Source organism: Salarias fasciatus, chromosome 13 (assembly GCF_902148845.1).
Source record: "Salarias fasciatus chromosome 13, fSalaFa1.1, whole genome shotgun sequence".
Classification (NCBI taxonomy): Eukaryota; Metazoa; Chordata; class Actinopteri; order Blenniiformes; family Blenniidae; genus Salarias; species Salarias fasciatus.
In genome coordinates this window covers 27127442-27136858 of record NC_043757.1, presented here as the reverse complement: position 1 = coordinate 27136858, position 9417 = coordinate 27127442, and positions in this window count along the sequence as shown.

Here is a 9417-nt window from a genome sequence, read left to right as displayed (position 1 = left end):
TGCAGCCTCATTTCTGTCAGCTTCAAAACAAATGTTAACGCTCCTCCATCAACCACATTCATGTGTTCATTCACACGTTTTCATACCTGTTCTGTGTGACTTGATGTTCAGTCTGGAGCTGATTTGCAGCAGTTTTCTCTGTCGGTCAATCTCCTCCTCGAAGGGGACGATAGTTTGTAGAAACGCGGTGAAGATTTCTCCAGCAGCAGCAGTTAGTCTCTCGCTGATAAACTCTCTTAAAGCCTGAACTGAAGTCATTGTTGCTGCAGGAGGAGAAATGTTTCCTCTGGGAGACACAACAGCTCAGCTCCACACAGCCGCCATTCAAGCTGCTTCTTCTCTCGCTTTTCTGGAGGATCACAAACAGCGTTCAGCTTCATACTGACCCCTACTGGACACAGGGGGAACTGCAGCTCAGTGGAAACAGTCCATCGGTGTCTCGCTGCAGTTTCATGGATTATTAATTAGGAGATGATACATTATCCTTAAAACAACATTTCTCAGGCTCCATTAGAACTTAATGAAATGTCACTGATTTCAAAGGCTTCTGGTTTGAATCATCACATTGTCACAAAATGTTTCATCAAAATGACATGAAAACATTACAGACCCTAATCTCAAGGATGCAACATGAAGATGAATGTCAAATTTTGAGACCAACATACAAAAAACCAAAAAGATTTTCAACAGTTTCGTCAAAAAGGGTTTGTCCATTTTTGGACATTTTTTTTTTCACTAAAATCAAGGGTCTGTCTCCACTAGTCCACCATTCACAATGTTTACTACCAAGAAATCAAGAACGTTTTAATTTCACTTGGAAATCTAAACATCATTACATTAGGAAGAATGATGGAGATCAGTCTTTGAAGGAGTTTGAGTTTGATCAACTTTGAATCCATGAACGGTCCCTCAAATTGAAACGGTTGCAGTTTTTCATAAAGGAAATCAAACACTGGTTTTATCTCCCTTGTTGCAGTTTTTGAAAAGTTGGGGGTATTGAATTTTTGTTGAAATGTGATTTTGAAATTTATGAATTACTAATTAAATTATATTCTCATAAATCGGTTCTCTGGTGCTGGAAACTGATTTCTAAACATAATTTCTCCCATCATGTGACCTCAATTTGGAAAAATAGGTGTATGTTAATAATCATTTTCTATTAATGCTGAGTGGATGAAGGAATATGGACTAGTTTACATTTAATAGACATTGATACGAATGAATTAACATACAACTGTATCAATAACCATAATGTGATATGTTCAGAAAGTAAATCGAAGTAATGAAAGCTGGAAGGATCTATAACTTATTCTTCATGTATGAGGGGGGACTGGAAAGTAACGGGACTGTGTTTATAAAATTAAAACAAGAATGATTTCAGACTTTTGGCCGTTGTATGTCGCTATAGCATAGCCTTAAGCATAAGTGTGAAAAATTTCACCTCCCAAAGACACACAGGCAGCTCACACGCAGTGTTTATGTTATTACAGTCCCGCCCCCTTCTTTGAAAAATGCAAAAATGGTCCAGCGCCTCTGAACCACGGAGCTGAAACAGGCTCGCGTGGACATGTGCCAGGAGCTGAAAGGCAGCTGGAGGACGATGGAGGCTGTTTGGGAAGATCCTCCCTGCTGCGGCGCTCCGGAAGGCGGTCAGGCTGAAGAGGCGGCGCTGTGGGAGAGTGGGAAGTGTTTTACCCACAGGGCTCTGCGGTAAAACAGTTCCTGATGAAAAATGGCATGGCCCTGCTGCTCCATCCGCCGTATTCCCTCCATTTAGCCCCGTGCGAATTTTTTCTTTTCCCAAGAATGAACAAGGGGCGGAGATTTGATGACGTGGAAGAGGTGCAAAAAATAATCGAAGGACACTTTTAAAAGGACCATTACGCAGCAGCATGCTGACTGTATGGAGCAATGGAAATCCCGGCTGCAGCGCTGCATTCAAGCCGAAGGAGAGGACTTTAAGGGTGACAGTTTTGATTAAATGTGAAAATAAAAGAATAAAAAGTTATAACCACAGTCCGGTTTCTTTCCGTTTCCCCTCGTATAATCAGGAATGGTGTCTGACAAAGGCACCGCCATACTTCCAATCCATGGTGGAAGCTCGCCGCTCTGAGCTAAGACAAAAAATAAAATCTGTACATTTTGTAGGGCGATGTATATGTATATAGGCTGGACCATTTTCAGAAATTTGGGGGAAACAAGCAAAATGAACCATATTCAAGAATCTGAAATGTCTGGTGAGATTCAGTTGACCTTCATCAGTGGAGGCGTCTTTAGGAGGGGAAGAGAAATTCAAGCAAAGCACCTTGAGTTAGAAAGAAAAGATAAGGTGAAACATTAGCTTTAACATGTTTAAGTTCCGATTTTGGTATTTAGAAGAAATCCAGATGCTTTCACAACTGCCAGTGACACAACTTTATAGTTTTTATGGCGTTGTTTTAATGTCTGCAGTTCCTCTTTATCCTGATATGCCTCGTGGTGAAGGAACAGTCCGATTCTGGCTACTGAGGGGTTAATCCACAAATTAGTGATTGTAGAGCACAAATCAGTTTATTCAATACAAGAGAGAGTGAGAAGAGAAAGGAAATGCATGATCCAACTTATTGAAAATTTCCCACAGGCAGACAAAAACCCAACAAGCTTAAAAGTTAAGTCAACCAGAAGTTGAAATATTTCAAAAAGTTTAAAAGATATCAAAAAGCTAGAACGTAGCAGCAATGTCCTTAAAAAGCTGCACATTTTGATATCTGAGTGGTTAAAAATGGACAAAACTTGTAGGAGAAAGGTGTCAAAAAATGGGGGAAGAAGTCAGAATAAAAAAAAAAAAAAAAAAAGAAACAGGAAAATAAAGGTGAAAGGCTCAGCATTAAAGAGCTGCTTCTTTAAATCACGCTGCTCGTCAGCAATCAGAGGGATGTTTGAAGGATGGACAGTCCGAGTTCCAGATCATTAACAGTCGTTTTCTCAGAGTCAAGAGTTCCATGGAGACAGGAAACCACTGGAGCAGCAGCCGATTCAGACTTTCCCCTCTTATATGTACATAGCATTTATTTTAGATTATATTTACATCATTAATTTAGATATTTTCGGTTAATCAGAAGACTGCTTAGAACTTAAAAAAAATGTATATATATATTTGCTGATTTTAATGCTGATAATTTGATTTCCAAGAACCTCATCTCAAAAAAAGTATTAAAAAAAGCACCCCCTTTAAAAAAAAATTCCAGAATTTAATGCAAAACTTGTTCATGAAAACTTTTTGAAAGTTATTAACAGTTTCTTGGGAAAATTATATAAAAAAAAAAAAATGGAACTAAATTTAGAATATTTAATTTGAACTCATGGTTTGAATTCATATACACAGGCCAGAGGTTATTTTTCCTACCTTGACATGTTTCGGCTGCCAAGCTGCAGCCTTCCTCAGAAGTGTCACGTGATGTTGTCTGGTCAGCTGATTTATACAGGTTTTGGCGCCAGCTTCCTACTGGGTGCAGTAGGATGACAGCGCCATCTGCAGTCCGACTTCTTCAGTACTGTGTCCCAGGTATGAGAAAGTTGATACGCCCCCTCTGCCCGGTTCACAGTCTGGGGGGCGCGTTTCCGGATCTCGATGGCCTCCCTGATCCAGCGGTGGTACTTGTTGCTTTCCGTGCCGATGATCTGGGCATGATCCCAGTCCATGAGGTGGTTTTCCCTCTTGCAGTGTTCGGAAATGGCAGACTTTAGCTGTTCCTGCTCTGCCTGTCGATTGTAGGAGTGTGCGAAAAAGAATCATCTAAAGTTTGCACATTCAGTGCGATGTTCTTTTGTCCTGATGTTGAAGGCTCTGCCAGTCTCCCCGACGTAGGATTTGTTGCACGACAAACAAGGTATTTCGTAAATGATATTGCATTTGTGTTGTGGCTCTATTTTGTCCTTGGGATGTACTAGTAACTGCCGTAGTTTTATGTGTGGTTTTACTGGGGTGCTGATGTTGTGCTTATTCATGGCCCGTTGTATTCTCTCTGTGATCCCTCTGATGTATGGAAGTGTCACCATGGCCCTGTTTTGTTTCTCAGTTTGTTTAGTTGTTGTTCTCTTTTTTGTGTCTTGGTTTTGTTTTGCTTGTTGGCGGCCTTTGTTTATGGCCCACATCGGATAGTTGCACTTTCGTAGTGCTTTTATGATGTGTTGTTCCTCCTCTTTTCTGTCTTCTTCCTGTGTGATTAGTTTTGTGCTTTCGAAAAGGGTTCTTACGACTGAAAGTTTGTGGTTAATGGGATGTTCTGACATCCAAAGGAGGTATTGCTCTGTGTGAGCGGGTTTCCGATATATGTGAATTTTAATGCTGCCATCTTCCAGGTGTTTTATGTCCAGGTCCAGGAAATGTATGGTGCTGTCTGTTTCCTCTTCGTGGGTGAACTTGATGTTGTTTGTGTCATCCAGTGTGTTGAGATGATCCGTGAGTACTTGTGTATGTCCTTTCCTTGTTATTTCCAAAATGTCATCCACGTACCTCTTCCAGAGGGAAAGGCCGCAGTGTGGTGGTACTGTTTTGAGGGCGTGGGCTTCAAGGTCTTCCATGAAGAAGCCGCTCATTATGGCAGACAGCGGATCCCCCATTGTAAACCCCTCTTTCTGCCTGTAGATGGTACCCCGATACTGGAAGTAGGTGGAGGTGGAGACGAATTCCAGGAGCCTTGTGATGTCCTCGACGGTGAGTGGGGTCCTTCTTTTTAATGATTTGTCCTCCTTGAGGTGATTATGTATGATGTGTATTGTGACGTTTATGGGAGTTTTTGTGAATAAAGAAACCACATCATGTGAGATAAATATTTCATCTTTTTGAATTGTTATATCCTTCAGTTCCTGGGCCAATTGCTTGGCATTTTTACAGTGTTGATCTGTGAGGCCACGGAGTGGTTTTATGAGGTCAACCAGGGCTTTGGACAGATTGTATGTCACGGACCCGATGCTGTCCACAATGGGTCTAAGCGGTGTTCCAGGTTTGTGTATCTTGGGGGTTCCATAGATTCTAGGGGTGATGCTTGCTGTGGGGATGAGATGATTGTATGTCTCCTTACTTATTTTTTCTTCATTGAGAAGGGGTTTGAGTAGTGATTTCAGGGCCTTCTTTTTGTCTTCAGTTGGGTCTTTCTTCAGAATTTCATATGTATTGGAATCTTGTAGCATAGTATCCATTTGCTTTTCATAATGCTCCGTGTTCATTATTACTGTGGCTCTCCCCTTGTCTGCTGGTAATATGGTGATGCTCTTGTCTTTGGCGAGTGTTTGAGCTGCTTTCACCTCCTCCTTAGTCATATTGGCTGGTGGTAGCTTTGCGGATTTTAAAATGCCTGCTATTTCGTTTCGTAGTTCTGACTTTTTCCCCTGGTCTTCTATTGATTTGCACGCTATTTCAGTAGCTAAAATATAATCGTCGTACAGAATTTTAGCGGGTGTGATGGCATAGTTGAGACCCCGGGCTAAAACGCTTTTCTCCGTGGTGGTTAAAGAGCGACTGGAGATGTTATGCACCCACTTCCTGGATGCTACGTCGTGCGTGTTACGTTCCCCGTCTTGTTTATTTTGGATTAGTGTTTCTAATTTCCTGACTTGGCAATGTTTGGCTTCTGCGAACTGCCATTCGTGTGCGTGCTTCAGATGTGTTTCTATCAGCTTGTATGTGTCCTTGTCCATATTGTATGTCTGTCTGAAATGTGCCGTTTTTTGTGCTAGTGACAAGTTGATTTCTTTTACCTTGTTTGCCGTGCAGCGGATCCTTTCCTGTAGCAATGCACTTTGCGCTCTCCTCACGATTCTGTCCGCGTTCTGCGTTGGTATGGGGTTCTTTAAATCCAGGCTTGATGGTATGATGCCTTCGTCTCGGCACCGCAGGTTGAATCTCAGGTGATTCCGGAAACGCGCTCTCTTCTGTTCCAGCTGTTCCATGCAGTGGAACTCTTTGACACAGGTTTGTCCATGATTCGTTCTTAGTAGTCCGATAAGGTTCATTAGGCCTTTTTTTGTATTCATGGTTTGGATTCGTATACACCGGCCAGAGGTTATACATCAACTTTCCCATACCTGGGACACAGTACTGAAGAAGTCGGACTGCAGATGGCGCTGTCGTCCTACTGCACCCAGTAGGAAGCTGGCGCCAAAACCTGTATAAATCAGCCGACCAGACAACATCACGTGACACTTCTGAGGAAGGCTGCAGCTTGGCAGCCGAAACATGTCAAGGTAGGCAAAATAACCTCTGGCCTGTGTATATGAATCCAAACCATGAATACAAAAAAAGGCCTAATGAACCTTATCAGAAAACTATATCTCATTTAAACTGTGCTAAAAAGCTATTTGATATGTTTAGTTTTTTGTGTTACAAAAGTAGCTTTATTGTTCATTATCTTTTACCTCATTTTTAAAAAGGAGATAAAAGCTTAGATCTCTGAACAAAAAATTGTTCTCAAGCAGCTGTGTTATTCACTCAGGCTATAGATATTAAAGTTAAATGGTTTTTGTTCTAAATTGTTGCCCTTTAAGAGGTAACCAGCTAAGTTAGCATTTTTATTGACCCTTTTTAATAACGTATTTGGTGTGTTTAGTTTTTGTGCTACAAAGTGCACTCTATTGCTGTTCATTACTTTTTATGTTTGTGTTCACTGCACATTTTCATTAGAAAGAAAAACTGTACTATTTAAATTAAAGCCAGTTTCTTTGGCTTAAATTGTCTCTTTTCTTTTGGGGTTTTACATGTTTAAATATATTTTATATTGTAGCGACCACGGGGGTCGCTAGGGGCGCTACAGAGCCACTGCCTCAGAACTGACTGTTCTGGGGAGGCCCCGGGGCATGATGGGAGCTCCCCGTTCGGGACTTTTGGAGCCATATGTGGGGGTTCTGTGTTTATTTGCTTTTCCTTTTGTTGTGGTTTGCTTACTACTGTGTGCTGTTTGTGTCCTTTTATGTTCATTATGTGTCGGAACGTGGGTCAAGGGGGTTGCTTGGGGAGTGACCTGGGGCCTACGGGCTGCCATGATGTTGTCTCGGTGTTGGTGTGTCATGTTCCCTTGCTTGGTTGTTTTCACAATAAAGCTTCGGTTGAGCAATAGAGCAGACCTCGCCTCGTCTTCTTGCCCGCAAGTCGCCGCTCGAACGCCACAATATGGCTACGTTCACACTGCAGGCTGAAGTGACCCAAATCCGATTTTTTTGCCCCTATGCGACCTGTATCGGATCTTTTTCTGACAGTCTGAACGACACAGATCCGATTTTTTCAAATGCGACCCAGGCCACTTGGATATTTGGTCCTAAATCCGATACGTATCTGATCTTTTGCCATGCGACTTCAGTCTGAACGGCCAGGGCGCATTTATCCGACCTGCACGTCACGATGTGGCGCTGAAGACGTGTGTCTTACCGTGAGTGTTAAAAAAAAAGGCGCTCGCAGATGCACATTAAGGGAGTTCTTGTCATCCGAAAAATATTATTGAACTCCGTATCATTAAAGCCTCTCATCACTGTCCCACCACTCCTGGCTGCGTTTCTCTGTTGCTGCCGCTGCCCCACAAAACGCCATGGCCAAAAACTTGGCTCTCTTCCTTCTCATTCGCTAAATACTGCAGCGCCAGGACAACGGGGAGGAAAAATAATATTCTCTCTCTCTCTCTCTCTCTCTCTCTCTCACACACACACACACACAGAAGGAGCTCGGCGCAGCTGATTAGAAGCGCAGCACTGAAACGATTGCTCACTATTCAATTGTGAGAACACGTGTTTGATCAGTTCTTAAATAAATCATCGACGCTTGAAAAGTTGTAGATTCTGTATGTGAGTTCAGCAAACACTGAAGCGCGCTGCTGCGTGACATCATTCTGTCCTCTTCTGCGCATGCGGGACACTTTTGGGTGGTATTCTGTTCAGACAGGAGATCACATACAAGTCGCATTTTATTGTAAATGTGAACGAACTCGCAAAAAAATCGGATTTCACAAAAAAATCCGAATTGAGCATTAAGCCCTGCAGTGTGAACGTAGCCCAAGTTTAACATTGGGGGAAAAAATGGTCAAACTTGCAAATTAGTCTAGAAAAATCAATATAAAAAAGAATTGTGATAAAATTGTGATCGTGATATTAATTTTAAAAAATCGTGATATGACATTTTTGCCATATCGCCCACCCCTACTCCAGTGGGAGACCAGTGTACAGGAGGCTGAGACGGTCGGGGCGTAGGAGAGTGATGTGCAGCACTGATGGCCCTGAACGCTGTGGCTTTATGACCCTGGAGGGGCTGATACAGGACGGGGCTTTATGACCCTGGAGGTGCTGATACAGGACGGGGCTTTCAGCAGAGTCCTGATCAGACAGAGGCAGACAGGAGGCAGGAGTTTCAGCTGGTAGGTCCACATCGAGAGGCGGCACAGGACTTCGGCCACATCACTGGTTGATGCATCTGAGGACAAACAATGTGTCATAAGTCATTTTACATTTTATACTTTGAAAAACAAAATCCTTCAGGCCACCAGTTAACCACTTACATAATCTGTCTTGTCTGGTGGTGGAATGTTGTACATTGCATATATTGTAAGGTGGGATGTGTGTGAATGGTGTATAAAAATGTGTATAAGAATTTTGTTATTTAGTGCATGGTTGTTTGTAAAGTGATAATGACAGTTTGACAATCATGACAAAGTGTTTGTGATTGACAATATTGTCAGAACAATTAAATTAATATGGGAGCTATGCTAAAGCTACAAGTTGAGCCTGTAACTGCTGTATTTAATGAAAATGACTAATTTACAAAATTCAGAACGAGGTAAGAGCTGGGTACCTTCTTTGTTATTTAGTCCTTTGAAATGCACTGTAGCTGTTCATAGCTTAGCATGATAGCCTGTGGTGGTTGCAAGCTACTGTTAACCTGAAACCCTGAGAATTAAACACAACAGAGACATATGTTTTTTTTTTTTTTACCTCCCAGAAGGCATAGTTGGATTTGTTGAGGAAGGAGGAGCGCCCTAATCCAGCAGCGGAAGTCCTCTTCTTTAGATGGAGGTGAATGCCATCTGAACGCTGGCCCGCAGCATTCAAATCTGTGCTCCCGTGCTCTAAGCAATTTGAGAAAGCGAAAGCTTCATCTTCTTAAAGTTGCTGTGGCATCCATGGACGGAGCAGATGAGGCTGGTCATGCTGAGACTTAATAAAAGTGAGCAACAAAGCAGGCAAACTCGCTGTCAACACAACAAACCGAAAGTTGCAACACATAATGGCGCCGCCCAGCAGCACTTCCTGAATAAGGTCAATTGTGTCGAATTTTCACTCACTTCTCTAGGTCAGGCTGCGTCCCAACTCCACACATCTGACTGAGAGCAGGGTGGCAGAGGGATGTTATGAGAACACAATTTGATGAAGTAGCCTGATAGAGACATCTAGCCTTGC